This window comes from Phalangium opilio, unplaced genomic scaffold (genome assembly GCF_054372755.1).
Source record: "Phalangium opilio isolate 3A_F unplaced genomic scaffold, DU_Popi_V2 ptg000082l_1, whole genome shotgun sequence".
In the NCBI taxonomy this organism is placed as follows: domain Eukaryota; kingdom Metazoa; phylum Arthropoda; class Arachnida; order Opiliones; family Phalangiidae; genus Phalangium; species Phalangium opilio.
In genome coordinates, this window is record NW_028324189.1 from 15,002,700 (window position 1) to 15,028,552 (window position 25,853).

At 39.7% G+C, this 25,853-nt stretch overlaps 7 non-coding genes and 39 pseudogenes across 7 annotated transcripts; 1 reads left to right on the plus strand and 45 right to left on the minus strand.

Annotated features, from left to right (window-relative positions):
- Positions 1 to 32: 32 nt before the first annotated feature.
- LOC149652131 (5S ribosomal RNA) lies at positions 33 to 151 on the minus strand (annotated as a pseudogene).
- Positions 152 to 287: 136 nt separating this feature from the next.
- LOC149652132 (5S ribosomal RNA) lies at positions 288 to 406 on the minus strand (annotated as a pseudogene).
- Positions 407 to 767: 361 nt separating this feature from the next.
- On the minus strand, positions 768 to 886 carry LOC149652133 (5S ribosomal RNA; annotated as a pseudogene).
- A 358-nt stretch (positions 887 to 1,244) lies between these two features.
- On the minus strand, positions 1,245 to 1,363 carry LOC149652134 (5S ribosomal RNA; annotated as a pseudogene).
- Positions 1,364 to 1,928: 565 nt separating this feature from the next.
- Positions 1,929 to 2,001, plus strand: TRNAV-UAC (transfer RNA valine (anticodon UAC)). The gene has a single exon. It is a non-coding gene; the product is annotated as a tRNA-Val (tRNA).
- Positions 2,002 to 3,958: 1,957 nt separating this feature from the next.
- On the minus strand, positions 3,959 to 4,077 carry LOC149652136 (5S ribosomal RNA; annotated as a pseudogene).
- Positions 4,078 to 4,200: 123 nt separating this feature from the next.
- LOC149652137 (5S ribosomal RNA) lies at positions 4,201 to 4,303 on the minus strand (annotated as a pseudogene).
- Positions 4,304 to 4,438: 135 nt separating this feature from the next.
- On the minus strand, positions 4,439 to 4,557 carry LOC149652138 (5S ribosomal RNA). The gene has a single exon (XR_016371438.1). It is a non-coding gene; the product is annotated as a 5S ribosomal RNA (ribosomal RNA).
- Positions 4,558 to 4,677: 120 nt separating this feature from the next.
- On the minus strand, positions 4,678 to 4,796 carry LOC149652139 (5S ribosomal RNA; annotated as a pseudogene).
- Positions 4,797 to 5,137: 341 nt separating this feature from the next.
- LOC149652140 (5S ribosomal RNA) lies at positions 5,138 to 5,256 on the minus strand (annotated as a pseudogene).
- A 137-nt stretch (positions 5,257 to 5,393) lies between these two features.
- On the minus strand, positions 5,394 to 5,512 carry LOC149652141 (5S ribosomal RNA; annotated as a pseudogene).
- Positions 5,513 to 5,874: 362 nt separating this feature from the next.
- On the minus strand, positions 5,875 to 5,993 carry LOC149652142 (5S ribosomal RNA; annotated as a pseudogene).
- A 599-nt stretch (positions 5,994 to 6,592) lies between these two features.
- LOC149652143 (5S ribosomal RNA) lies at positions 6,593 to 6,711 on the minus strand (annotated as a pseudogene).
- A 123-nt stretch (positions 6,712 to 6,834) lies between these two features.
- Positions 6,835 to 6,953, minus strand: LOC149652144 (5S ribosomal RNA; annotated as a pseudogene).
- A 362-nt stretch (positions 6,954 to 7,315) lies between these two features.
- LOC149652145 (5S ribosomal RNA) lies at positions 7,316 to 7,434 on the minus strand (annotated as a pseudogene).
- Positions 7,435 to 8,826: 1,392 nt separating this feature from the next.
- LOC149652146 (5S ribosomal RNA) lies at positions 8,827 to 8,945 on the minus strand (annotated as a pseudogene).
- Positions 8,946 to 9,303: 358 nt separating this feature from the next.
- Positions 9,304 to 9,422, minus strand: LOC149652147 (5S ribosomal RNA; annotated as a pseudogene).
- Positions 9,423 to 9,559: 137 nt separating this feature from the next.
- LOC149652148 (5S ribosomal RNA) lies at positions 9,560 to 9,678 on the minus strand (annotated as a pseudogene).
- A 362-nt stretch (positions 9,679 to 10,040) lies between these two features.
- Positions 10,041 to 10,159, minus strand: LOC149652149 (5S ribosomal RNA; annotated as a pseudogene).
- Positions 10,160 to 10,282: 123 nt separating this feature from the next.
- LOC149652150 (5S ribosomal RNA) lies at positions 10,283 to 10,385 on the minus strand (annotated as a pseudogene).
- Positions 10,386 to 10,519: 134 nt separating this feature from the next.
- On the minus strand, positions 10,520 to 10,638 carry LOC149652151 (5S ribosomal RNA). The gene has a single exon (XR_016371439.1). It is a non-coding gene; the product is annotated as a 5S ribosomal RNA (ribosomal RNA).
- Positions 10,639 to 10,761: 123 nt separating this feature from the next.
- LOC149652152 (5S ribosomal RNA) lies at positions 10,762 to 10,880 on the minus strand (annotated as a pseudogene).
- Positions 10,881 to 11,015: 135 nt separating this feature from the next.
- Positions 11,016 to 11,134, minus strand: LOC149652153 (5S ribosomal RNA; annotated as a pseudogene).
- A 344-nt stretch (positions 11,135 to 11,478) lies between these two features.
- LOC149652154 (5S ribosomal RNA) lies at positions 11,479 to 11,597 on the minus strand (annotated as a pseudogene).
- Positions 11,598 to 11,939: 342 nt separating this feature from the next.
- Positions 11,940 to 12,058, minus strand: LOC149652155 (5S ribosomal RNA; annotated as a pseudogene).
- A 137-nt stretch (positions 12,059 to 12,195) lies between these two features.
- LOC149652156 (5S ribosomal RNA) lies at positions 12,196 to 12,314 on the minus strand (annotated as a pseudogene).
- A 585-nt stretch (positions 12,315 to 12,899) lies between these two features.
- Positions 12,900 to 13,018, minus strand: LOC149652157 (5S ribosomal RNA; annotated as a pseudogene).
- Positions 13,019 to 13,619: 601 nt separating this feature from the next.
- LOC149652158 (5S ribosomal RNA) lies at positions 13,620 to 13,737 on the minus strand (annotated as a pseudogene).
- An 820-nt stretch (positions 13,738 to 14,557) lies between these two features.
- LOC149652159 (5S ribosomal RNA) lies at positions 14,558 to 14,676 on the minus strand (annotated as a pseudogene).
- A 137-nt stretch (positions 14,677 to 14,813) lies between these two features.
- LOC149652160 (5S ribosomal RNA) lies at positions 14,814 to 14,932 on the minus strand (annotated as a pseudogene).
- A 584-nt stretch (positions 14,933 to 15,516) lies between these two features.
- On the minus strand, positions 15,517 to 15,619 carry LOC149652161 (5S ribosomal RNA; annotated as a pseudogene).
- A 134-nt stretch (positions 15,620 to 15,753) lies between these two features.
- Positions 15,754 to 15,872, minus strand: LOC149652162 (5S ribosomal RNA; annotated as a pseudogene).
- Positions 15,873 to 16,009: 137 nt separating this feature from the next.
- LOC149652163 (5S ribosomal RNA) lies at positions 16,010 to 16,128 on the minus strand (annotated as a pseudogene).
- A 361-nt stretch (positions 16,129 to 16,489) lies between these two features.
- Positions 16,490 to 16,608, minus strand: LOC149652164 (5S ribosomal RNA; annotated as a pseudogene).
- An 821-nt stretch (positions 16,609 to 17,429) lies between these two features.
- Positions 17,430 to 17,548, minus strand: LOC149652165 (5S ribosomal RNA; annotated as a pseudogene).
- Positions 17,549 to 17,684: 136 nt separating this feature from the next.
- Positions 17,685 to 17,803, minus strand: LOC149652166 (5S ribosomal RNA; annotated as a pseudogene).
- A 360-nt stretch (positions 17,804 to 18,163) lies between these two features.
- Positions 18,164 to 18,282, minus strand: LOC149652167 (5S ribosomal RNA; annotated as a pseudogene).
- A 358-nt stretch (positions 18,283 to 18,640) lies between these two features.
- On the minus strand, positions 18,641 to 18,759 carry LOC149652168 (5S ribosomal RNA; annotated as a pseudogene).
- A 137-nt stretch (positions 18,760 to 18,896) lies between these two features.
- Positions 18,897 to 19,015, minus strand: LOC149652169 (5S ribosomal RNA; annotated as a pseudogene).
- Positions 19,016 to 19,137: 122 nt separating this feature from the next.
- Positions 19,138 to 19,255, minus strand: LOC149652170 (5S ribosomal RNA; annotated as a pseudogene).
- A 122-nt stretch (positions 19,256 to 19,377) lies between these two features.
- LOC149652171 (5S ribosomal RNA) lies at positions 19,378 to 19,496 on the minus strand (annotated as a pseudogene).
- A 136-nt stretch (positions 19,497 to 19,632) lies between these two features.
- Positions 19,633 to 19,751, minus strand: LOC149652172 (5S ribosomal RNA; annotated as a pseudogene).
- A 1,500-nt stretch (positions 19,752 to 21,251) lies between these two features.
- On the minus strand, positions 21,252 to 21,324 carry TRNAS-GCU (transfer RNA serine (anticodon GCU)). Its single transcript has one exon. It is a non-coding gene; the product is annotated as a tRNA-Ser (tRNA).
- A 1,542-nt stretch (positions 21,325 to 22,866) lies between these two features.
- Positions 22,867 to 22,939, minus strand: TRNAD-GUC (transfer RNA aspartic acid (anticodon GUC)). Its single transcript has one exon. It is a non-coding gene; the product is annotated as a tRNA-Asp (tRNA).
- A 955-nt stretch (positions 22,940 to 23,894) lies between these two features.
- TRNAD-GUC (transfer RNA aspartic acid (anticodon GUC)) lies at positions 23,895 to 23,967 on the minus strand. Its single transcript has one exon. It is a non-coding gene; the product is annotated as a tRNA-Asp (tRNA).
- Positions 23,968 to 24,041: 74 nt separating this feature from the next.
- On the minus strand, positions 24,042 to 24,114 carry TRNAD-GUC (transfer RNA aspartic acid (anticodon GUC)). The gene has a single exon. It is a non-coding gene; the product is annotated as a tRNA-Asp (tRNA).
- Positions 24,115 to 25,853: the final 1,739 nt, after the last annotated feature.

Below are 25,853 nucleotides of genomic sequence, written 5' to 3' on the forward strand. Positions count from 1 at the left end.
TTAAAATTTAAAAGAGGAAAAAAAAGTGAAAAAGCCAACGGCACGCAGTGTTCCTAAGTGGTCTCCCTCCCAAGTACTGACTGCGCTCGACGCTGCTTAACTTCGGTGATCGGACGAGAACCGCTGTATTCAGCGTGATATGGTCGTTGCCGAGAGTGCTAGTTAATAATTCGAATTTAAATTAAGTGAGACAAATTAACCTTCATCATTTTAAAACAATAACAAAATGAAAACATGTTTGCTTTTTTCATATCTATTAAAATTTAAAAGAGGAAAAAAAGTGAAAAAGCCAACGGCACGCAGTGTTCCTAAGTGGTCTCCCTCCCAAGTAGTGACTGCGCTCGACGCTGCTTAACATCGGTTATCGGACGAGAACCGGTGTATTCAGCGTGATATGGCCGTTGCCGAGAGTGCTGGTTAATAATTTTAATTTAATTAACTTTCATCTTTATAAAACAATAACAAAAAGAAGATATGTTTGCTTTTTTCATATCGGGTGGAATTTAAAAGAGGAAACAAAAGTGAAAAAGCCAACGGCACGCAGTATTCCCAAGTACTGACTGCGCTCGACGCTGCTAACGTCGGCGATCGGACGAGAACCGTTGTTCTCAGCGTGATATGGCCGTTGCCGAGAGTGCTAGATAATAATTCGAATTTAAATTAAGTGAGACAAATTAACCTTCATCATTTTAAAACAATAACAAAATGAAAACATGTTTGCTTTTTTCATATCTATTAAAATTTAAAAGAGGAAAAAAAAGTGAAAAAGCCAACGGCACGCAGTGTTCCTAAGTGGTCTCCCTCCCAAGTAGTGACTGCGCTCGACGCTGCTTAACATCGGTTATCGGACGAGAACCGGTGTATTCAGCGTGATATGGCCGTTGCCGAGAGTGCTGGTTAATAATTTTAATTTAATTAACTTTCATCTTTATAAAACAATAACAAAAAGAAGATATATTTGCTTTTTTCATATCGGGTGGAATTTAAAAGAGGAAACAAAAGTGAAAAAGCCAACGGCACGCAGTATTCCCAAGTACTGACTGCGCTCGACGCTGCTAACGTCGGCGATCGGACGAGAACCGTTGTTCTCAGCGTGATATGGCCGTTGCCGAGAGTGCTAGATAATAATTCGAATTTAAATTAAGTGAGACAAATTAACCTTCATCTTTTTAAAACAATAACAAAAAAACATGTTTGCTTTTTTCATATCTATTAAAATTTAAAAGAGGAAAAAAAAGTGAAAAAGCCAACGGCACGCAGTGTTCCTAAGTGGTCTCCCTCCCAAGTACTGACTGCGCTCGACGCTGCTTAACTTCGGTGATCGGACGAGAACCGCTGTATTCAGCGTGATATGGTCGTTGCCGAGAGTGCTAGTTAATAATTCGAATTTAAATTAAGTGAGACAAATTAACCTTCATTTTAAAACAATAACAAAATGAAAACATGTTTGCTTTTTTCATATCTATTAAAATTTAAAAGAGGAAAAAAAAGTGAAAAAGCCAACGGCACGCAGTGTTCCTAAGTGGTCTCCCTCCCAAGTAGTGACTGCGCTCGACGCTGCTTAACATCGGTTATCGGACGAGAACCGGTGTATTCTACAGGGCCGGTAGGCCCTTGTAGATATGACTTCATACTCTTTTGTAACGTTAAAGCAAAATTCACATGCTTTTACCAATTTTCCTATGGAGATTAACATGGGGTTTTTCGTGATATTTAACCACCTCTAACTGAAAAACTAGAGCGAAGTTACTTTTCGGAATACTCTTAATTTAACAATTAAGTATTCAGGGTGTGCGATCGGCTAGTCTAATCAGAAACAATTAAGTCTAAGTATGTTAATTTTAGTTAATTACAGAAGTACTTGTTTCGACCATCGTGATTGGACATAATAATAATGCTAGAGCTCTTCGAAAACTCAAAATAACCAAGTATCTATGGTGTAGTGGTTATCACGTCCGCTTTACACTCGGAAGGTCCCAGGTTCGAGCCCTGGTAGATACATGACTTGACTATAGTTATTGGACACAATAATAAGCTAGAGCTCTTCGAAAACTCAGAATAACCAAGTATTCATTGTGTAGTGGTTATCACGTCCGCTTTACACGCGGAAGGTCCCGGGTTCGAGCCCAGGTAGATACATGTTTTGACCATCGTGATTGGACATAATAATAAGCTAGATCTCTTAGGAATCTCAGTATTACCAGGTATGTGTAGTGTAGTGGTTATCTCGTCCGCCTAACACGCGGAAGGTGCAACGTTCGGGCCCTGCTTGATACATGTTTTGACCATCGTAATTGGACATAATAATAAGCGGTAAAGAAAACATAATTAATCAAAATTTAATTACATTAAGACTGAAGCGACAGATATTATATAAAAACGTCTTGGTTTGGACCAAGGCCGAAAAAACAAACGATATGTGTGAGGTTTATCAATTGACTGAAGTTTCAGATATTGAAATTTTTTCTAGTTATTTTTATACACTCAATCCTTAATCATTATTTAATTCAATCAACTGATTTTACTGTTAATCGACCTAGTCCCTCTAAATTAATTTAAAAAATTACATATCTACGCTTTTTCAAGAACAATTACATTTTCCGAAAACATTTTATCATGAAATTAATTATTTTGAAGGGATTTCGTGTCGATGCTCACTAACTTGTGAGCATCTTGACCGACATAGTTTTAATTGTTGCTGGCTTGACAAATTTTCAAGTTTGCACCAAAAGAAGTTTAAATCTGTTTTAAGTTGTTGATAAGACTGTCGTTTAGAGTGAATGTCGTCTACTTAAGACAAAGCAACAAAGTTTATCCTGTGTGGTAAAGGGTAAAGATCACATAAACAGAAATACTTCTCAGACTTGTTATATTCATTTCCCGCGGAAATAATATGGTTAAACACATCATTCATTACTTGTTATGCCAAGAAGGTCACATTTAACTCCGACACCCCCTCCCTTCCTCTATTTTCCCAATATATGGCATTTTATAATCACCAGTGGTTTCAGTGTATGAGTCATCTGAGCCGTCGCAACACACTCAGCCAATATTACCATAGACTGAGTTATGACCAAGAAATACTTAAGTACGGAAAAGGAAGTTCCAGTGCAACTTTACCATCAAAGAGGCGACAATAGAAATGTAGCATTTCGATATACGAAATTAAATGTATAAATTCGCGCAACACCCTTGTTTGGCATCCACGATCAAATATTTACATTTTCCATTCGAGTTATGCCAAAGTTCGCTTGCTTTTTTTAGACATCCAGTAGAACATTTCAAATATTCAATACTGTATCCTCAACATGATAAATTAATTTCACGATAAAATGTTTTCGGAAAATGTAATTGTTCTTGAAAAAGCGTAGATATGTAATTTTTTAAATTAATTTAGAGGGACTAGGTCGATTAACAGTAAAATCAGTTGATTGAATTAAATAATGATTAAGGATTGAGTGTATAAAAATAACTAGAAAAAATTTCAATATCTGAAACTTCAGTCAATTGATAAACCTCACACATATCGTTTGTTTTTTCGGCCTTGGTCCAAACCAAGACGTTTTTATATAATTCAGCGTGATATGGCCGTTGCCGAGAGTGCTGGTTAATAATTTTAATTTAATTAACTTTCATCTTTATAAAACAATAACAAAAAGAAGATATGTTTGCTTTTTTCATATCGGGTGGAATTTAAAAGAGGAAACAAAAGTGAAAAAGCCAACGGCACGCAGTATTCCCAAGTACTGACTGCGCTCGACGCTGCTAACGTCGGCGATCGGACGAGAACCGTTGTTCTCAGCGTGATATGGCCGTTGCCGAGAGTGCTAGATAATAATTCGAATTTAAATTAAGTGAGACAAATTAACCTTCATCTTTTTAAAACAATAACAAAAAGAAAATATGTTTGCTTGTTTCATATCTATTGGAATTTAAAAGAGGAAAAAAAAAGTGAAAAAGCTAACGGCACGCAGTGTTCCTAAGTGGTCGCCCTCCCAAATACTGACTGCGCACGACGCTGCTGAACTTCGGTTATCGTACGAGAACCGGTGTATTCAGCGTGTTATGGCCGTTGCCGATAGTGCTAGTTAATAATTTGATTTAAATTATCTTTCATCTTTATAAAACAATAACAGAAAGAAGATATGTTTGCTTTTTTTCATATCTGGTGGAATTTGAAAGAGGAAACAAAAGTGAAAAAGCCAACGGCACGCAGTATTCCCAAGTACTGTATGCGCTCGACGCTGCTTAACTTCGGTGATCGGACGAGAACCGGTGTTTTCAGCGTGATATGGCCGTTGCCGAGAGTGCTAGTTAATCATTCGAATTTAAATTAAGTGAGACAAATTAACCTTCATAATTTTAAAACAATAACAAAAAAAAACATGTTTGCTTTTTTCATATCTATTAAAATTTAAAAGAGGAAAAAAAGTGAAAAACCCAACGGCACGCAGTGTTCCTAAGTGGTCTCCCTCCCAAGTACTGACTGCGCTCGACGCTGCTTAACTTCGGTGATCGGACGAGAACCGGTGTATTCAGCGTGATATGGCCGTTGCCGAGAGTGCTAGTTAATAATTTGAATTTAATTAACTTTCATCTTTATAAAACAATAACAAAAAGAAAATATGTTTGCTTTTTTATATCTATTGGAATTTAAAAGAGGAAAAAAAGTGAAAAAGCTAACGGCACGCAGTGTTCCTAAGTGGTCGCCCTCCCAAGTACTGACTGCGCTCGACGCTTCTTAACTTCGGTGATCGGACGAGAACCGGTGTATTCAGCGTGATATGGCCGTTGCCGAGAGTGCTAGTTAATAATTTGAATTTAATTAACTTTCATCTTTATAAAACAATAACAAAAAGAAGATATGTTTGCTTCTTTCATATCGGGTGTAATTTAAAAGAGGAAACAAAAGTGAAAAACCAACGGAACGCAGTATTCCCAAGTACTGTATGCGCTCGACGCTGCTTAACTTCGGTTATCGGACGAGAACCGGTGTATTCAGCGTGATATGGCCGTTGCCGAGAGTGCTAGTTAATAATTTGAATTTAATTAACTTTCATCTTTATAAAACAATAACAAAAAAGAAGATATGTTTGCTTTTTCATATCTATTAAAATTTATAAGAGGGAAAAAAGTGAAAAAACGGCACGCAGTGTTCCTAAGTGGTCTCCATCCCAAGTACTGACTGCGCTCGACGCTGCTTAACTTCGGTGATCGGACGAGAACCGCTGTATTCAGCGTGATATGGTCGTTGCCGAGAGTGCTAGTTAATAATTCGAATTTAAATTAAGTGAGACAAATTAACCTTCATCATTTTAAAACAATAACAAAATGAAAACATGTTTGCTTTTTTCATATCTATTAAAATTTAAAAGAGGAAAAAAAAGTGAAAAAGCCAACGGCACGCAGTGTTCCTAAGTGGTCTCCCTCCCAAGTAGTGACTGCGCTCGACGCTGCTTAACTTCAGTTATCGGACGAGAACCGGTGTATTCAGCGTGATATGGCCGTTGCCGAGAGTGCTAGTTAATAATCTTAATTTAATTAACTTTCATCTTTATAAAACAATAACAAAAAGAAGATATGTTTGCTTTTTTCATATTTGGTGGAATTTGAAAGAGGAAACAAAAGTGAAAAAGCAAACGGCACGCAGTATTCCCAAGTACTGTATGCGCTCGACGCTGCTTAACTTCGGTTATCGGACGAGAACCGGTGAATTCAGCGTGATATGGCCGTTGCCAAGAGTGCTAGGTAATAATTCGAATTTAAATTAAGTGAGACAAATTAACCATCATCTTTTTAAAACAAAAACAAAAAGAAAATAAGTTTGCTTTTTTCAAATCTATTTTAATTTAAAAGAGGAAAAAAAAGTGAAAAAGCCAACGGCACGCAGTGTACCTAAGTGGTCTCCCTCCCAAGTATTGACTGCGCTCGACGCTGCTAAACTTCGGTTTTCGGACGAAAACCGGTGTATTCAGCGTGATATGGCCGTTGCCGAGAGTGCTAGTTAATAATTTGAATTTAATTAACTTTCATCTTTATAAAACCATAACAAAAAGAAGATATGTGTGCTTTTTTCAAATCGGGTGGAATTTAAAAGAGGAAACAAAAGTGAAAAACCAACGGCACGCAGTATTCCCAAGTACTGACTGCGCTCGACGCTGCTAACGTCGGCGATCGGACGAGAACCGGTGTTCTCAGCGTGATTTGGCCGTTGCCGAGAGTGCTAGTTAAAAATTCGAATTTAAATTAAGTGAGAAAAATTAACCTTCATCTTTATAAAACAATAACAAAAAGAAGATATGTTTGCTTTTTTCATATCGGGTGGAATTTAAAAGAGGAAACAAAAGTGAAAAAGCCAACGGCACGCAGTATTCCCAAGTACTGACTGCGCTCGACGCTGCTAACGTCGGCGATCGGACGAGAACCGGTGTTCTCAGCGTGATATGGCCGTTGCCGAGAGTGCTAGTTAAAAATTCGAATTTAAATTAAGTTAGACAAATTAACCTTCATCTTTATAAAACAATAACAAAAAGAAGATATGTTTGCTTTTTTCATATCGGGTGGAATTTAAAAGAGGAAACAAAAGTGAAAAACCTAACGGCACGCAGTGTTCCTAAGTGGTCGCCCTCCCAAGTACTGACTGCGCTCGACGCTGCTTAACTTCGTTGATCGGACGAGAACGGGTGTATTCAGCGTGATATGGCCGTTGCCGAGAGTGCTAGTTAATAATTTGAATTTAATTAACTTTCATCTTTATAAAACAATAACAAAAAAGAAGATATGTTTGCTTTTTTCATATCTATTAAAATTTAAAAGAGGAAAAAAAAGTGAAAAAGCCAACGGCACGCAGTGTTCCTAAGTGGTCTCCCTCCCAAGTAGTGACTGCGCTCGACGCTGCTTAACTTCAGTTATCGGACTAGAACCGGTGTATTCAGCGTGATATGGCCGTTGCCGAGAGTGCTAGTTAATAATCTTAATTTAATTAACTTTCATCTTTATAAAACAATAACAAAAAGAAGATATGTTTGCTTTTTTCATATTTGGTGGAATTTGAAAGAGGAAACAAAAGTGAAAAAGCAAACGGCACGCAGTATTCCCAAGTACTGTATGCGCTCGACGCTGCTTAACTTCGGTTATCGGACGAGAACCGGTGAATTCAGCGTGATATGGCCGTTGCCAAGAGTGCTAGGTAATAATTCGAATTTAAATTAAGTGAGACAAATTAACCATCATCTTTTTAAAACAAAAACAAAAAGAAAATAAGTTTGCTTTTTTCAAATCTATTTTAATTTAAAAGAGGAAAAAAAAGTGAAAGAGCCAACGGCACGCAGTGTACCTAAGTGGTCTCCCTCCCAAGTATTGACTGCGCTCGACGCTGCTAAACTTCGGTTTTCGGACGAAAACCGGTGTATTCAGCGTGATATGGCCGTTGCCGAGAGTGCTAGTTAATAATTTGAAATTTACTACTCCTTATTCTACTCAACCCTTACATACGGGATATCCATCTGGGGTTGGACTACTAATCATAACATTAAGAGAATACAAATTATCCAAAAACGCACCATAAGAAATATTTATAATGTTCCTTTCCTTGCTCATACGGAACCTCTCTTCGAAAAGTCTCGTCTGCTAAAAATAAGCGAAGTAGTAAACTTTGTAACATTAACAATATTATATAGAGATTTATTAACGAATTCCTTCTTTACGATCAGAGCTAACAAAATCGTTTATACTAGGTCTAAAGATACACTTAGTGTAAGCAAGTGTAACACCTCGAAAAAATTAAATTCCGTATTTTACATGGGTCCGATGTTATTTAACACCCTTCCCCAAGAAATACGAGATTTGGATAATATTAAACTATTCAAATTCAAACTAAAAGAACTTATATTATTAAAACTGATAAGAATTTAAATTGGGACCTCCTAGATAATAAACCCTTCATGATAATAACCCTTTTCAATTTGGATTAGCTGTTGTAGATTCAATTAATCGAAATAATATAATAGGCTCAACTTTTCTTGATTTTTTGATTTAAACTTTGTTTTTATTATTAACTTTGTTTTTAAATTAATTTATTTATTAATTTATTACCAGTTTTAAATACTAGAATTTTATTATTTGTATTGTTATAAAAATCTATGCGAAGCAGGGCTAAAAAGTCGCTAGTTGACTTAGGCCCTTATAAAACGAATCTAATGTAAACGTGAATTGGAAATAAACTTTGGAAACTTTGGAAACTTAATTTGAATTTAATTAACTTTCATCTTTATAAAACCATAACAAAAAGAAGATATGTGTGCTTTTTTCAAATCGGGTGGAATTTAAAAGAGGAAACAAAAGTGAAAAACCAACGGCACGCAGTATTCCCAAGTACTGACTGCGCTCGACGCTGCTAACGTCGGCGATCGGACGAGAACCGGTGTTCTCAGCGTGATTTGGCCGTTGCCGAGAGTGCTAGTTAAAAATTCGAATTTAAATTAAGTGAGAAAAATTAACCTTCATCTTTATAAAACAATAACAAAAAGAAGATATGTTTGCTTTTTTCATATCGGGTGGAATTTAAAAGAGGAAACAAAAGTGAAAAAGCCAACGGCACGCAGTATTCCCAAGTACTGACTGCGCTCGACGCTGCTAACGTCGGCGATCGGACGAGAACCGGTGTTCTCAGCGTGATATGGTCGTTGCCGAGAGTGCTAGTTAATAATTCGAATTTAAATTAAGTGAGACAAATTAACCTTCATCATTTTAAAACAATAACAAAATGAAAACATGTTTGCTTTTTTCATATCTATTAAAATTTAAAAGAGGAAAAAAAAGTGAAAAAGCCAACGGCACGCAGTGTTCCTAAGTGGTCTCCCTCCCAAGTAGTGACTGCGCTCGACGCTGCTTAACATCGGTTATCGGACGAGAACCGGTGTATTCAGCGTGATATGGCCGTTGCCGAGAGTGCTGGTTAATAATTTTAATTTAATTAACTTTCATCTTTATAAAACAATAACAAAAAGAAGATATATTTGCTTTTTTCATATCGGGTGGAATTTAAAAGAGGAAACAAAAGTGAAAAAGCCAACGGCACGCAGTATTCCCAAGTACTGACTGCGCTCGACGCTGCTAACGTCGGCGATCGGACGAGAACCGTTGTTCTCAGCGTGATATGGCCGTTGCCGAGAGTGCTAGATAATAATTCGAATTTAAATTAAGTGAGACAAATTAACCTTCATCTTTTTAAAACAATAACAAAAAAACATGTTTGCTTTTTTCATATCTATTAAAATTTAAAAGAGGAAAAAAAAGTGAAAAAGCCAACGGCACGCAGTGTTCCTAAGTGGTCTCCCTCCCAAGTACTGACTGCGCTCGACGCTGCTTAACTTCGGTGATCGGACGAGAACCGCTGTATTCAGCGTGATATGGTCGTTGCCGAGAGTGCTAGTTAATAATTCGAATTTAAATTAAGTGAGACAAATTAACCTTCATCATTTTAAAACAATAACAAAATGAAAACATGTTTGCTTTTTTCATATCTATTAAAATTTAAAAGAGGAAAAAAAAGTGAAAAAGCCAACGGCACGCAGTGTTCCTAAGTGGTCTCCCTCCCAAGTAGTGACTGCGCTCGACGCTGCTTAACATCGGTTATCGGACGAGAACCGGTGTATTCAGCGTGATATGGCCGTTGCCGAGAGTGCTGGTTAATAATTTTAATTTAATTAACTTTCATCTTTATAAAACAATAACAAAAAGAAGATATGTTTGCTTTTTTCATATCGGGTGGAATTTAAAAGAGGAAACAAAAGTGAAAAAGCCAACGGCACGCATTATTCCCAAGTACTGACTGCGCTCGACGCTGCTAACGTCGGCGATCGGACGAGAACCGTTGTTCTCAGCGTGATATGGCCGTTGCCGAGAGTGCTAGATAATAATTCGAATTTAAATTAAGTGAGACAAATTAACCTTCATCTTTTTAAAACAATAACAAAAAGAAAATATGTTTGCTTGTTTCATATCTATTGGAATTTAAAAGAGGAAAAAAAAAGTGAAAAAGCTAACGGCACGCAGTGTTCCTAAGTGGTCGCCCTCCCAAATACTGACTGCGCACGACGCTGCTGAACTTCGGTTATCGTACGAGAACCGGTGTATTCAGCGTGTTATGGCCGTTGCCGATAGTGCTAGTTAATAATTTGATTTAAATTATCTTTCATCTTTATAAAACAATAACAGAAAGAAGATATGTTTGCTTTTTTTCATATCTGGTGGAATTTGAAAGAGGAAACAAAAGTGAAAAAGCCAACGGCACGCAGTATTCCCAAGTACTGTATGCGCTCGACGCTGCTTAACTTCGGTGATCGGACGAGAACCGGTGTTTTCAGCGTGATATGGCCGTTGCCGAGAGTGCTAGTTAATAATTCGAATTTAAATTAAGTGAGACAAATTAACCTTCATAATTTTAAAACAATAACAAAAAAAAACATGTTTGCTTTTTTCATATCTATTAAAATTTAAAAGAGGAAAAAAGTGAAAAACCCAACGGCACGCAGTGTTCCTAAGTGGTCTCCCTCCCAAGTACTGACTGCGCTCGACGCTGCTTAACTTCGGTGATCGGACGAGAACCGGTGTATTCAGCGTGATATGGCCGTTGCCGAGAGTGCTAGTTAATAATTTGAATTTAATTAACTTTCATCTTTATAAAACAATAACAAAAAAGAAGATATGTTTGCTTTTTTCATATCTATTAAAATTTAAAAGAGGAAAAAAAAGTGAAAAAGCCAACGGCACGCAGTGTTCCTAAGTGGTCTCCATCCCAAGTACTGACTGCGCTCGACGCTGCTTAACTTCGGTGATCGGACGAGAACCGGTGTTTTCAGCGTGATATGGCCGTTGCCGAGAGTGCTAGTTAATCATTCGAATTTAAATTAAGTGAGACAAATTAACCTTCATAATTTTAAAACAATAACAAAAAAAAACATGTTTGCTTTTTTCATATCTATTAAAATTTAAAAGAGGAAAAAAAGTGAAAAACCCAACGGCACGCAGTGTTCCTAAGTGGTCTCCCTCCCAAGTACTGACTGCGCTCGACGCTGCTTAACTTCGGTGATCGGACGAGAACCGGTGTATTCAGCGTGTTATGGCCGTTGCCGAGAGTGCTAGTTAATAATTTGAACTAAATCATCTTTCATCTTTATAAAACAATAACCAAAAGAAGATATGTTTGCTTTTTTCATATCGGGTGGAATTTAAAAGAGGAAACAAAAGTGAAAAAGCCAACGGCACGCAGTATTCCCAAGTACTGACTGCGCTCGACGCTGCTAACGTCGGCGATCGGACGAGAACCGGTGTATTCAGCGTGATATGGCCGTTGCCGAGAGTGCTAGTTAATAATTTGAATTTAATTAACTTTCATCTTTATAAAACAATAACAAAAAGAAAATATGTTTGCTTTTTTATATCTATTGGAATTTAAAAGAGGAAAAAAAGTGAAAAAGCTAACGGCACGCAGTGTTCCTAAGTGGTCGCCCTCCCAAGTACTGACTGCGCTCGACGCTTCTTAACTTCGGTGATCGGACGAGAACCGGTGTATTCAGCGTGATATGGCCGTTGCCGAGAGTGCTAGTTAATAATTTGAATTTAATTAACTTTCATCTTTATAAAACAATAACAAAAAGAAGATATGTTTGCTTCTTTCATATCGGGTGTAATTTAAAAGAGGAAACAAAAGTGAAAAACCAACGGAACGCAGTATTCCCAAGTACTGTATGCGCTCGACGCTGCTTAACTTCGGTTATCGGACGAGAACCGGTGTATTCAGCGTGATATGGCCGTTGCCGAGAGTGCTAGTTAATAATTTGAATTTAATTAACTTTCATCTTTATAAAACAATAACAAAAAAGAAGATATGTTTGCTTTTTCATATCTATTAAAATTTATAAGAGGGAAAAAAAGTGAAAAAACGGCACGCAGTGTTCCTAAGTGGTCTCCATCCCAAGTACTGACTGCGCTCGACGCTGCTTAACTTCGGTGATCGGACGAGAACCGCTGTATTCAGCGTGATATGGTCGTTGCCGAGAGTGCTAGTTAATAATTCGAATTTAAATTAAGTGAGACAAATTAACCTTCATCATTTTAAAACAATAACAAAATGAAAACATGTTTGCTTTTTTCATATCTATTAAAATTTAAAAGAGGAAAAAAAAGTGAAAAAGCCAACGGCACGCAGTGTTCCTAAGTGGTCTCCCTCCCAAGTAGTGACTGCGCTCGACGCTGCTTAACTTCAGTTATCGGACGAGAACCGGTGTATTCAGCGTGATATGGCCGTTGCCGAGAGTGCTAGTTAATAATTTGAACTAAATCAACTTTCATCTTTATAAAACAATAACCAAAAGAAGATATGTTTGCTTTTTTCATATCGGGTGGAATTTAAAAGAGGAAACAAAAGTGAAAAAGCCAACGGCACGCAGTATTCCCAAGTACTGACTGCGCTCGACGCTGCTAACGTCGGCGATCGGACGAGAACCGGTGTATTCAGCGTGATATGGCCGTTGCCGAGAGTGCTAGTTAATAATTTGAATTTAATTAACCTTCATCTTTATAAAACAATAACAAAAAGAAGATATGTTTGCTTTTTTCATATCGGGTGGAATTTAAAAGAGGAAACAAAAGTGAAAAAGCCAACGGCACGCAGTATTCCCAAGTACTGACTGCGCTCGACGCTGCTAACGTCGGCGATCGGACGAGAACCGGTGTTCTCAGCGTGATATGGTCGTTGCCGAGAGTGCTAGTTAATAATTCGAATTTAAATTAAGTGAGACAAATTAACCTTCATCATTTTAAAACAATAACAAAATGAAAACATGTTTGCTTTTTTCATATCTATTAAAATTTAAAAGAGGAAAAAAAAGTGAAAAAGCCAACGGCACGCAGTGTTCCTAAGTGGTCTCCCTCCCAAGTAGTGACTGCGCTCGACGCTGCTTAACTTCAGTTATCGGACGAGAACCGGTGTATTCAGCGTGATATGGCCGTTGCCGAGAGTGCTAGTTAATAATCTTAATTTAATTAACTTTCATCTTTATAAAACAATAACAAAAAGAAGATATGTTTGCTTTTTTCATATTTGGTGGAATTTGAAAGAGGAAACAAAAGTGAAAAAGCAAACGGCACGCAGTATTCCCAAGTACTGTATGCGCTCGACGCTGCTTAACTTCGGTTATCGGACGAGAACCGGTGAATTCAGCGTGATATGGCCGTTGCCAAGAGTGCTAGGTAAAAATTCGAATTTAAATTAAGTGAGACAAATTAACCTTCATCTTTCTAAAACAATAACAAAAAGAAGATATGTTTGCTTTTTTCATATCGGGTGGAATTTAAAAGAGGAAACAAAAGTGAAAAAGCCAACGGCTCGCAGTATTCCCAAGTACTGACTGCGCTCGACGCTGCTAACGTCGGCGATCGGACGAGAACCGGTGTTCTCAGCGTGATATGGCCGTTGCCGAGAGTGCTAGATAATAATTCGAATTTAAATTAAGTGAGACCAATTAACCTTCATCTTTTTAAAACAATAACAAAAAGAAAATATGTTTGCTTTTTTCATATCTATTGGAATTTAAAAGAGGAAAAAAAAGTGAAAAAGCTAACGGCACGCAGTGTTCCTAAGTGGTCGCCCCCCAAATACTGACTGCGCTCGACGCTGCTTAACTTCGGTTATCGTACGAGAACCGGTGTATTCAGCGTGTTATGGCCGTTGCCGATAGTGCTAGTTAATAATTTGAATTAAATTAACTTTCATCTTTATAAAACAATAACAAAAAGAAGATATGTGTGCTTTTTTCAATTCGGGTGGAATTTAAAAGAGGAAACAAAAGTGAAAAACCAACGGCACGCAGTATTCCCAAGTACTGACTGCGCTCGACGCTGCTACCAGGGCGATCGGACGAGAACCGGTGTTCTCAACGTGATATGGCCGTTGCCGAGAGTGCTAGTTAAAAATTCGAATTTAAATTAAGTGAGACAAATTAACCTTCATCTTTATAAAACATTAACAAAAAGAAAATATGTTTGCTTTTTTCATAACGGGTGGAATTTAAAAGAGGAAACAAAAGTGAAAAAGCCAACGGCACGCAGTATTCCCAAGTACTGACTGCGCTCGACGCTGCTAACGTCGGCGATCGGACGAGAACCGGTGTTCTCAGCGTGATATGGCCGTTGCCGAGAGTGCTAGTTAATAATTTGAATTAAATTAACTTTCATCTTTATAAAACAATAACAAAAAGAAGATATGTTTGCTTTTTTCATATCTGGTGGAATTTGAAAGAGGAAATAAAAGTGAAAAAGCCAACGGCACGCTGTATTCCCAAGTACTGTATGCGCTCGACGCTGCTTAACTTCGGTGATCGGACGAAAACCGGTGTTTTCAGCGTGATATGGCCGTTGCCGTGAGTGCTAGTTAATAATTCGAATTTAAATTAAGTGAGACAAATTAACCTTCATCATTTTAAAACAATAACAAAAAAACATGTTTGCTTTTTTCATATCTATTAAAATTTAAAAGAGGAAAAAAAAGTGAAAAAGCCAACGGCACGCAGTGTTCCTAAGTGGTCTCCCTCCCAAGTACTGACTGCGCTCGACGCTGCTTAACTTCGGTGATCGGACGAGAACCGCTGTATTCAGCGTGATATGGTCGTTGCCGAGAGTGCTAGTTAATAATTCGAATTTAAAATAAGTGAGACAAATTAACCTTCATCATTTTAAAACAATAACAAAATGAAAACATGTTTGCTTTTTTCATATCTATTAAAATTTATTAGAGGAAAAAAAAGTGAAAAAGCCAACGGCACGCAGTGTTCCTAAGTGGTCTCCCTCCCAAGTAGTGACTGCGCTCGACGCTGCTTAACATCGGTTATCGGACGAGAACCGGTGTATTCAGCGTGATATGGCCGTTGCCGAGAGTGCTGGTTAATAATTTTAATTTAATTAACTTTCATCTTTATAAAACAATAACAAAAAGAAGATATGTTTGCTTTTTTCATATCGGGTGGAATTTAAAAGAGGAAACAAAAGTGAAAAAACCAACGGCACGCAGTATTCCCAAGTACTGACTGCGCTCGACGCTGCTACCAGGGCGATCGGACGAGAACCGGTGTTCTCAACGTGATATGGCCGTTGCCGAGAGTGCTAGTTAAAAATTCGAAATTAAATTAAGTGAGACAAATTAACCTTCATCTTTATAAAACATTAACAAAAAAAAAATATGTTTGCTTTTTTCATAACGGGTGGAATTTAAAAGAGGAAACAAAAGTGAAAAAGCCAACGGCACGCAGTATTCCCAAGTACTGACTGCGCTCGACGCTGCTAACGTCGGCGATCGAACGAGAACCGGTGTTCTCAGCGTGATATGGCCGTTGCCGAGAGTGCTAGTTAATAATTTGAATTAAATTAACTTTCATCTTTATAAAACAATAACAAAAAGAAGATATGTTTGCTTTTTTCATATCTGGTGGAATTTGAAAGAGGAAATAAAAGTGAAAAAGCCAACGGCACGCTGTATTCCCAAGTACTGTATGCGCTCGACGCTGCTTAACTTCGGTGATCGGACGAGAACCGGTGTTTTCAGCGTGATATGGCCGTTGCCGAGAGTGCTAGTTAATAATTCGAATTTAAATTAAGTGAGACAAATTAACCTTCATCATTTTAAAACAATAACAAAAAAACATGTTTGCTTTTTTCATATCTATTAAAATTTAAAAGAGGAAAAAAAAGTGAAAAAGCCAACGGCACGCAGTGTTCCTAAGTGGTCTCCCTCCCAAGTACTGACTGCGCTCGACGCTGCTTAACTTCGGTGATCGGACGAGAACCGCTGTATTCAGCGTGATATGGTCGTTGCCGAGAGTGCCAGTTAATAATTCGAATTTAAATTAAGTGAGACAAATTAACCTTCATCATTTTAAAACAATAACAAAATGAAAACATGTTTGCTTTTTTCATATCTATTAAAATTTAAAAGAGGAAAAAAAAGTGAAAAAGCCAACGGCACGCAGTGTTCCTAAGTGGTCTCCCACCCAAGTAGTGACTGCGCTCGACGCTGCTTAACATCGGTTATCGGACGAGAACCGGTGTATTCAGCGTGATATGGCCGTTGCCGAGAGTGCTGGTTAATAATTTTAATTTAATTAACTTTCATCTTTATAAAACAATAACAAAAAGAAGATATGTTTGCTTTTTTCATATCGGGTGGAATTTAAAAGAGGAAACAAAAGTGAAAAAGCCAACGGCACGCAGTATTCCCAAGTACTGACTGCGCTCGACGCTGCTAACGTCGGCGATCGGACGAGAACCGTTGTTCTCAGCGTGATATGGCCGTTGCCGAGAGTGCTAGATAATAATTCGAATTTAAATTAAGTGAGACAAATTAACCTTCATCTTTTTAAAACAATAACAAAAAGAAAATATGTTTGCTTTTTTCATATCTATTGGAATTTAAAAGAGGAAAAAAAAGTGAAAAAGCCAACGGCACGCAGTGTTCCTAAGTGGTCTCCCTCCCAAGTAGTGACTGCGCTCGACGCTGCTTAACATCGGTTATCGGACGAGAACCGGTGTATTCAGCGTGATATGGCCGTTGCCGAGAGTGCTGGTTAATAATTTTAATTTAATTAACTTTCATCTTTATAAAACAATAACAAAAAGAAGATATGTTTGCTTTTTTCATATCGGGTGGAATTTAAAAGAGGAAACAAAAGTGAAAAAACCAACGGCACGCAGTATTCCCAAGTACTGACTGCGCTCGACGCTGCTACCAGGGCGATCGGACGAGAACCGGTGTTCTCAACGTGATATGGCCGTTGCCGAGAGTGCTAGTTAAAAATTCGAATTTAAATTAAGTGAGACAAATTAACCTTCATCTTTATAAAACATTAACAAAAAGAAAATATGTTTGCTTTTTTCATAACGGGTGGAATTTAAAAGAGGAAACAAAAGTGAAAAAGCCAACGGCACGCAGTATTCCCAAGTACTGACTGCGCTCGACGCTGCTAACGTCGGCGATCGGACGAGAACCGGTGTTCTCAGCGTGATATGGCCGTTGCCGAGAGTGCTAGTTAATAATTTGAATTAAATTAACTTTCATCTTTATAAAACAATAACAAAAAGAAGATATGTTTGCTTTTTTCATATCTGGTGGAATTTGAAAGAGGAAATAAAAGTGAAAAAGCCAACAACACGCTGTATTCCCAAGTACTGTATGCGCTCGACGCTGCTTAACTTCGGTGATCGGACGAGAACCGGTGTTTTCAGCGTGATATGGCCGTTGCCGAGAGTGCTAGTTAATAATTCGAATTTAAATTAAGTGAGACAAATTAACCTTCATCATTTTAAAACAATGACAAAAAAACATGTTTGCTTTTTTCATATCTATTAAAATTTAAAAGAGGAAAAAAAAGTGAAAAAGCCAACGGCACGCAATGTTCCTAAGTGGTCTCCCTCCCAAGTACTGACTGCGCTCGACGCTGCTTAACTTCGGTGATCGGACGAGAACCGCTGTATTCAGCGTGATATGGTCGTTGCCGAGAGTGCTAGTTAATAATTCGAATTTAAATTAAGTGAGACAAATTAACCTTCATCATTTTAAAACAATAACAAAATGAAAACATGTTTGCTTTTTTCATATCTATTAAAATTTAAAAGAGGAAAAAAAGTGAAAAAGCCAACGGCACGCAGTGTTCCTAAGTGGTCTCCCTCCCAAGTAGTGACTGCGCTCGACGCTGCTTAACATCGGTTATCGGACGAGAACCGGTGTATTCAGCGTGATATGGCCGTTGCCGAGAGTGCTGGTTAATAATTTTAATTTAATTAACTTTCATCTTTATAAAACAATAACAAAAAGAAGATATGTTTGCTTTTTTCATATCGGGTGGAATTTAAAAGAGGAAACAAAAGTGAAAAAGCCAACGGCACGCAGTATTCCCAAGTACTGACTGCGCTCGACGCTGCTAACGTCGGCGATCGGACGAGAACCGTTGTTCTCAGCGTGATATGGCCGTTGCCGAGAGTGCTAGATAATAATTCGAATTTAAATTAAGTGAGACAAATTAACCTTCATCATTTTAAAACAATAACAAAATGAAAACATGTTTGCTTTTTTCATATCTATTAAAATTTAAAAGAGGAAAAAAAGTGAAAAAGCCAACGGCACGCAGTGTTCCTAAGTGGTCTCCCTCCCAAGTAGTGACTGCGCTCGACGCTGCTTAACATCGGTTATCGGACGAGAACCGGTGTATTCAGCGTGATATGGCCGTTGCCGAGAGTGCTGGTTAATAATTTTAATTTAATTAACTTTCATCTTTATAAAACAATAACAAAAAGAAGATATATTTGCTTTTTTCATATCGGGTGGAATTTAAAAGAGGAAACAAAAGTGAAAAAGCCAACGGCACGCAGTATTCCCAAGTACTGACTGCGCTCGACGCTGCTAACGTCGGCGATCGGACGAGAACCGTTGTTCTCAGCGTGATATGGCCGTTGCCGAGAGTGCTAGATAATAATTCGAATTTAAATTAAGTGAGACAAATTAACCTTCATCTTTTTAAAACAATAACAAAAAAACATGTTTGCTTTTTTCATATCTATTAAAATTTAAAAGAGGAAAAAAAAGTGAAAAAGCCAACGGCACGCAGTGTTCCTAAGTGGTCTCCCTCCCAAGTACTGACTGCGCTCGACGCTGCTTAACTTCGGTGATCGGACGAGAACCGCTGTATTCAGCGTGATATGGTCGTTGCCGAGAGTGCTAGTTAATAATTCGAATTTAAATTAAGTGAGACAAATTAACCTTCATCATTTTAAAACAATAACAAAATGAAAACATGTTTGCTTTTTTCATATCTATTAAAATTTAAAAGAGGAAAAAAAAGTGAAAAAGCCAACGGCACGCAGTGTTCCTAAGTGGTCTCCCTCCCAAGTAGTGACTGCGCTCGACGCTGCTTAACATCGGTTATCGGACGAGAACCGGTGTATTCAGCGTGATATGGCCGTTGCCGAGAGTGCTGGTTAATAATTTTAATTTAATTAACTTTCATCTTTATAAAACAATAACAAAAAGAAGATATGTTTGCTTTTTTCATATCGGGTGGAATTTAAAAGAGGAAACAAAAGTGAAAAAGCCAACGGCACGCAGTGTTCCTAAGTGGTCTCCCTCCCAAGTACGACTGCGCTCGACGCTGCTTAACTTCGGTAATCGGACGAGAACCGGTGTATTCAGCGTGATATGGCCGTTGCCGAGAGTGCTAGTTAATAATTTCAATTTAATTAACTTTCATCTTTATAAAACAATAACAAAAAAGAAGATATGTTTGCTTTTTTCATATCTATTAAAATTTAAAAGAGGAAAAAAAGTGAAAAAGCCAACGGCTCGCAGTGTTCCTAAGTGGTCTCCATCCCAAGTACTGACTGCGCTCGACGCTGCTTAACTTCGGTGATCGGACGAGAACCGCTTTTTTCAGCGTGATATGGTCGTTGCCGAGAGTGCTAGTTAATAATTCGAATTTAAATTAAGTGAGACAAACTAACCATCATCTTTTTAAAACAATAACAAAAAGAAAATAAGTTTGCTCTTTTCAAATCTATTGGAATTTAAAAGAGCAAAAAAAGTGAAAAAGCCAACGGCACGCAGTGTACCTAAGTGGTCTCCCTCCCAAGAAGTGACTACGCTCGACGCTGATTAACTTCGGTTTTCGGACGAACACCGGTGTATTCAGCGTGATATGGCCGTTGCCGAGAGTGCTAGTTAATAATTTGAATTTAATTAACTTTCATCTTTATAAAACAATAACAAAAAGAAGATATGTGTGCTTTTTTCAAATCGGGTGGAATTTAATAGAGGAAACAAAAGTGAAAAACCAACGGCACGCAGTATTCCCAAGTACTGACTGCGCTCGACGCTGCTAACGTCGGCGATCGGACGAGAACCGGTGTTCTCAGCGTGATATGGCCGTTGCCGAGAGTGCTAGTTAAAAATTCGAATTTAAATTAAGTGAGACAAATTAACCTTCATCTTTATAACCTTGACTTTTTACGTCACATCTGAGACCTCACAACACCGCTCCCGGATGGGGTCGAACCACCAACCTATTGGTTAACAGCCGAACGCGCTAACCATTGCGCCACGGAAGCCCAAAAATTAAATGGTCGTCATTTATTGTGCAAAAACTTTGGCTTTCTACGTTACATTTCAGATCCCACAACACCGCTCCCGGGTGGGCTCGAACCACCAACCTATTGGTTAACAGCCGAACGCGCTAACCATTGCGACAAGGAAGCCCAAAATTTAAATGCTCGTCAGATATTGTGTAAAAACCTTGACTTTTTACGTCACATCTGAGACCTCACAACACCGCTCCCGGATGGGCTCGAACCACCAACCTATTACTTAACAGCCGAACGCGCTAACCATTGCGCCACGGAAGCCCAAAAGCTAACTGCTCGTCAGGTATTGTGCAAAAAACTTGACTTTTTACGTCACATCTGAGACCTCACAACACCGCTCCCGGATGGGCTCGAACCACCAACCTATTGGTTAACAGCCGAACGCGCTAACCATTGCGCCACGGAAGCCCAAAAGTTAAATGCTCGTCAGGTATTATGTAAAAACCTTGACTTTTTACGTCACATCTGAGACCTCACAACACCGCTCCCGGATGGGGTCGAACCACCAACCTATTGGTTAACAGCCGAACGTGCTAACCATTGCGCCACGGAAGCCCAAAAATTAAATGGTCGTCAGGTATTGTGGAAAAACTTTGGCTTTCTACGTTACATTTGAGATCACACAACACCGCTCCCGGGTGGGCTCGAACCACCAACCTATTGGTTAACAGCCGAACGCGCTAACCATTGCCCCAAGGAACCAAAAAAATTAAATGTTCGTCAGGTATTGTGGAAAAACCTTGAATTTTTACGTTACATTTGAGATCCCACAACACCGCTCCCGGGTGGGCTCGAACCACCAACCTATTGGTTAACAGCCGAACGCGCTAATCATTGAGCCACGGAAGCTCAGAAATTAAATGGTTGTCACGTATTGTGGAAAAGTTTTGACTTTTTACGCTACATCTGAGACCCCACAACACCTCTCCCGGGTGGGCTCGTACCACCAACCTTTCGATTAACAGCTGAACGCGCTAACCATTGCGCCACGGAAGCCCAAAAGTTAAATGTTCGACAGGTATTGTGGAAAAACTCTGACATTTTATGTTACATTTGAGACCTCACAACACCGCTCCCGGATGGGCTCAAACCACCAACCTTTTGAATAGCAGCCGAACGCGCTAACCATTGCGCCACGGAAGCCCAAAAGCTAAATGCCCGTCAGGTATTGTGCAAAAACCATGACTTTTTACGTCACATCTGAGACCTCACAACACCGCTCCCGGATGGGCTCGAACCACCAACCTATTGGTTAACAGCCGAACGCGCTAACCATTGCGCCACGGAAGCCCAAAAGTTAAATGCTCGTCAGGTATTGTGCAAAAACCATGACTTTTTACGTCACATCTGAGACCTCACAACACCGCTCCCGGATGGGCTCGAACCACCAACCTATTGGTTAACAGCCGAACGCGCTAACCATTGAGCCACGGAAGCTCAGAAATTTAATGGTTGTCAGGTGTTGTGGAAAAACTTTGGCTTTCTACGTTACATTTGAGACCCCACAACACCTCTCCCGGGTGGGCTCGAACCACCAACCTTTCGATTAACAGCTGAACGCGCTAACCATTGCGCCACGGAATCCCAAAAATTAAATGCTCGTCAGGTATTGTGTAAAAACCTTGACTTTTTACGTCACATCTGAGACCTCACAACACCGCTCCCGGATGGGCTCGAACCACCAACCTATTGGTTAACAGCCGAACGCGCTAACCATTGCGCCACGGAAGCCCAAAAGTTAAATGCTCGTCAGGTATTATGTAAAAACCTTGACTTTTTACGTCACATCTGAGACCTCACAACACCGCTCCCGGATGGGGTCGAACCACCAACCTATTGGTTAACAGCCGAACGCGCTAACCATTGAGCCACAGAAGCTCAGAAATTAAATGGTTGGCAGGTATTGTGGAAAACCTTGACTTTTTACGTCACATCTGAGACCTCACAACACCGCTCCCGGATGGGCTCGAACCACCAATCTATTGGTTAAAAGCCGAACGTGCTAACCATTGCGCCACGGAAGCCCAAAAGTTAAATGGTCGTCAGGTATTGTGGGAAAACTTTGGCTTTCTACGTTACATTTGAGATCACACAACACTGCTCCCGGATGGGCTCGAACCACCAACCTATTGGTTAACAGCCGAACGCGCTAACCATTGATCCACGGAAGCTCAGAAATTAAATGGTCGTCAGGTATTGTGGAAAAACTTTGACTTTTTACGTCACATCTGAGACCTCACAACACCGCTCCCGGGTGGGCTCGAACCACCAACCTTTCGATTAACAGCTGAACGCGCTAACCATTGCAACACGGAAGCCCAAAAATTAAATGTTCGTCAGGTATTGTGGAAAAACTTTGGATTTTTACGTTACATCAGAGATCTCACAACACCGCTCCCGGGTGGGCTCGAACCACCAACCTTTCGATTAACAGCTGAACGCGCTAACCATTGCAACACGGTAGCCCAAAAATTAAATGTTCGTCAGGTATTGTGAAAGACTTTGGCTTTTTACGTTACATTTGAAACTTCACAACACCGCACCCGGGTGGGCCTGAATCACCAACCTTTTCTTTAACATCCGAACGCGCTAACCACGGAGCCAAAGAAGCCCAAAAATTAAATGGTCGTCAGGTATTGTGGAAAAACTTTGACTTTTTACGTTACATCTGAGATCTCACAACACCGCTCCCGGATGGGCTCGAACCACCAACCTTTCGATTGACTGTCGAACGCGCTAACCATTGAGCCATGGAAGCTCAGAAAATAAATGGCCGTCAGGTATTATGGAAAAACTTTGACTTTTTACGTCACATCTGAGACCTCACAACACCGCTCCCGGGTGGGCTCGAACCACCAACCTTTCGATTAACAGCTGAACGCGCTAACCATTGCAACACGGAAGCCCAAAAATTAAATGTTCGTCAGGTATTGTGGAAAAACTTTGACTTTTTACGTTACATCAGAGATCTCACAACACCGCTCCCGGGTGGCCTCGAAATAACAACCTTTCGATTAACAGCTGAACGCGCTAACCATTGCAACACGGAAGCCCAAAAATTAAATGTTCGTCAGGTATTGTGGAAAAACTTTGGCTTTTTACGTTACATTTGAAACTTCACAACACCGCACCCGGGTGGTCCCGAACCACCAACCTTTTGTTTAACATCCGAACGCGCTAACCATGGAGCCAAAGAAGCCCAAAAATTAAATGGTCGTCAGGTATTGTGGAAAAACTTTGACTTTTTAAGTTACATCTGAGATCTCACAACACCGCTCCCGGATGGGCTACAACCACCAACCTTTCGCTTAACAGCCGAACTTGCTAACCATTGAGCCATGGAAGCTCAGAAAATAAATGGCCGTCAGGTATTGTGGAAAAACTTTGGATTTTACAATACATCTAAGACCTCACAACACCGCTCCCGGATGGGCTCGAACCACCAACCTTTCGGTTAACAGCCGAACGCGCTAACCATTGCGCAACGGAAGCCCAAAAATTAAATGTTCGTCAGGTATTGTGGAAAAGCTTTGGATTTTTACGTTACATTTGAGATCTCACAACACCGCTCCCGGGTGGGCTCGAACCACCAACCTTTCGGTTAACAGCCGAACGCGCTAACCATTGAGCCTTGGAAGCCCAAAAATTAAATGTTCGTCAGGTATTGTGGAAAAACTTTGGATTTTTACGTTACATCTGAGATCTCACAACACCGCTCCCGGGTGGGCTCGAACCACCAACCTTTCGATTGACAGTCGATCGCGCTAACCATTGAGCCATGGAAGCTCAGAAAATAAATGGCCGTCAGGTATTGTGGAAAAACTTTGGATTTTTACGTTACATTTGAGATCTCACAACACCGCTCCCGGGTGGGCTCGAACCACCAACCTTTCGATTGACAGTCAAACGCGCTAACCATTGAGCCATGGAAGCTCACAAAATAAATGGCCGTCAGGTATTGTGGAAAAACTTTGGATTTTTACGTTACATTTGAGATCTCACAACACCGCTCCCGAGTGTGCTCGAACCACCAACCTTTCTTTTAACAGCTGAACGCGCTAACCATTGCGCAACGGAAGCCCCAAAAATTAAATGTTCGTCAGGTATTGTGGAAAAACTTTGAATTTTTACGTTACATTTGAGATCTCACAACACCGCTCCCGGGTGGGCTCGAAATACCAACCTTTCGATTAACAGCTGAACGCGCTAACCATTGCAACACGGAAGCCCAAAAATTAAATGTTCGTCAGGTATTGTGGAAAAACTTTGGCTTTTTACGTTACATTTGAAACTTCACAACACCGCACCCGGGTGGGCCCGAACCACCAACCTTTTTTTTAACATCCGAACGCGCTAACCATGGAGCCAAAGAAGCCCAAAAATTAAATGGTCGTCAGGTATTGTGGAAAAACTTTGACTTTTTAAGTTACATCTGAGATCTCACAACACCGCTCCCGGATGGGCTCGAACCACCAACCTTTCGGTTAACAGCCGAACGCGCTAACCATTGTGCAACGGAAGCCCAAAAATTAAATGTTCGTCAGGTATTGTGGAAAAACTTTGGATTTTTACGTTACATTTGAGATCTCACAACACCGCTCCCGAGTGTGCTCGAACCACCAACCTTTCTTTTAACAGCTGAACGCGCTAACCATTGCGCAACGGAAGCCCCAAAAATTAAATGTTCGTCAGGTATTGTGGAAAAACTTTGGATTTTTACGTTATATTTGAGATCTCACAACACCGCTCCCGAGTGGGCTCGAACCACCAACCTTTCTCTTAACAGCTGAACGCGCTAACCATTGCGCAACGGAAGCCCAAAAATTATATGTTCGTCAGGTATTGTGGAAAAACTTTGAATTTTTACGTTACATTTGAGATCTCACAACACCGCTCCCGGGTGGGCTCGAACCACCAACCTTTCGATTAACAGCTGAACGCGCTAACCATTGCAACACGGAAGCCCAAAAATTAAATGTTCGTCAGGTATTGTGGAAAAACTTTGGCTTTTTACGTTACATTTGAAACTTCACAACACCGCACCCGGGTGGGCCCGAACCACCAACCTTTTGTTTAACATCCGAACGCGCTAACCATGGAGCCAAAGAAGCCCAAAAATTAAATGGTCGTCAGGTATTGTGGAAAAACTTTGACTTTTTAAGTTACATCTGAGATCTCACAACACCGCTCCCGGATGGGCTCGAACCACCAACCTTTCGGTTAACAGCCGAACGCGCTAACCATTGCGCAACGGAAGCCCAAAAATTAAATGTTCGTCAGGTATTGTGGAAAAACTTTGGATTTTTACGTTACATTTGAGATCTCACAACACCGCTCCCGAGTGTGCTCGAACCACCAACCTTTCTTTTAACAGCTGAACGCGCTAACCATTGCGCAACGGAAGCCCCAAAAATTAAATGTTCGTCAGGTACTGTGGAAAAACTTTGAATTTTTACGTTACATTTGAGAAATTTTTGACCGAATTCAGCTTAATTCCCTATAAAACACTCAATAAAAGTGATTTCATCTCGATTGAACAATAATTAAAAATTTACCTCGATTTTTAATAACATTTTCAAAATCGACGTTTCACGGCCAAAGAAGCTTACTTTGACTATTTCTTCACTATTTTCAAATATGTTCACTGAAACCATTATTTTTATACATTTTGC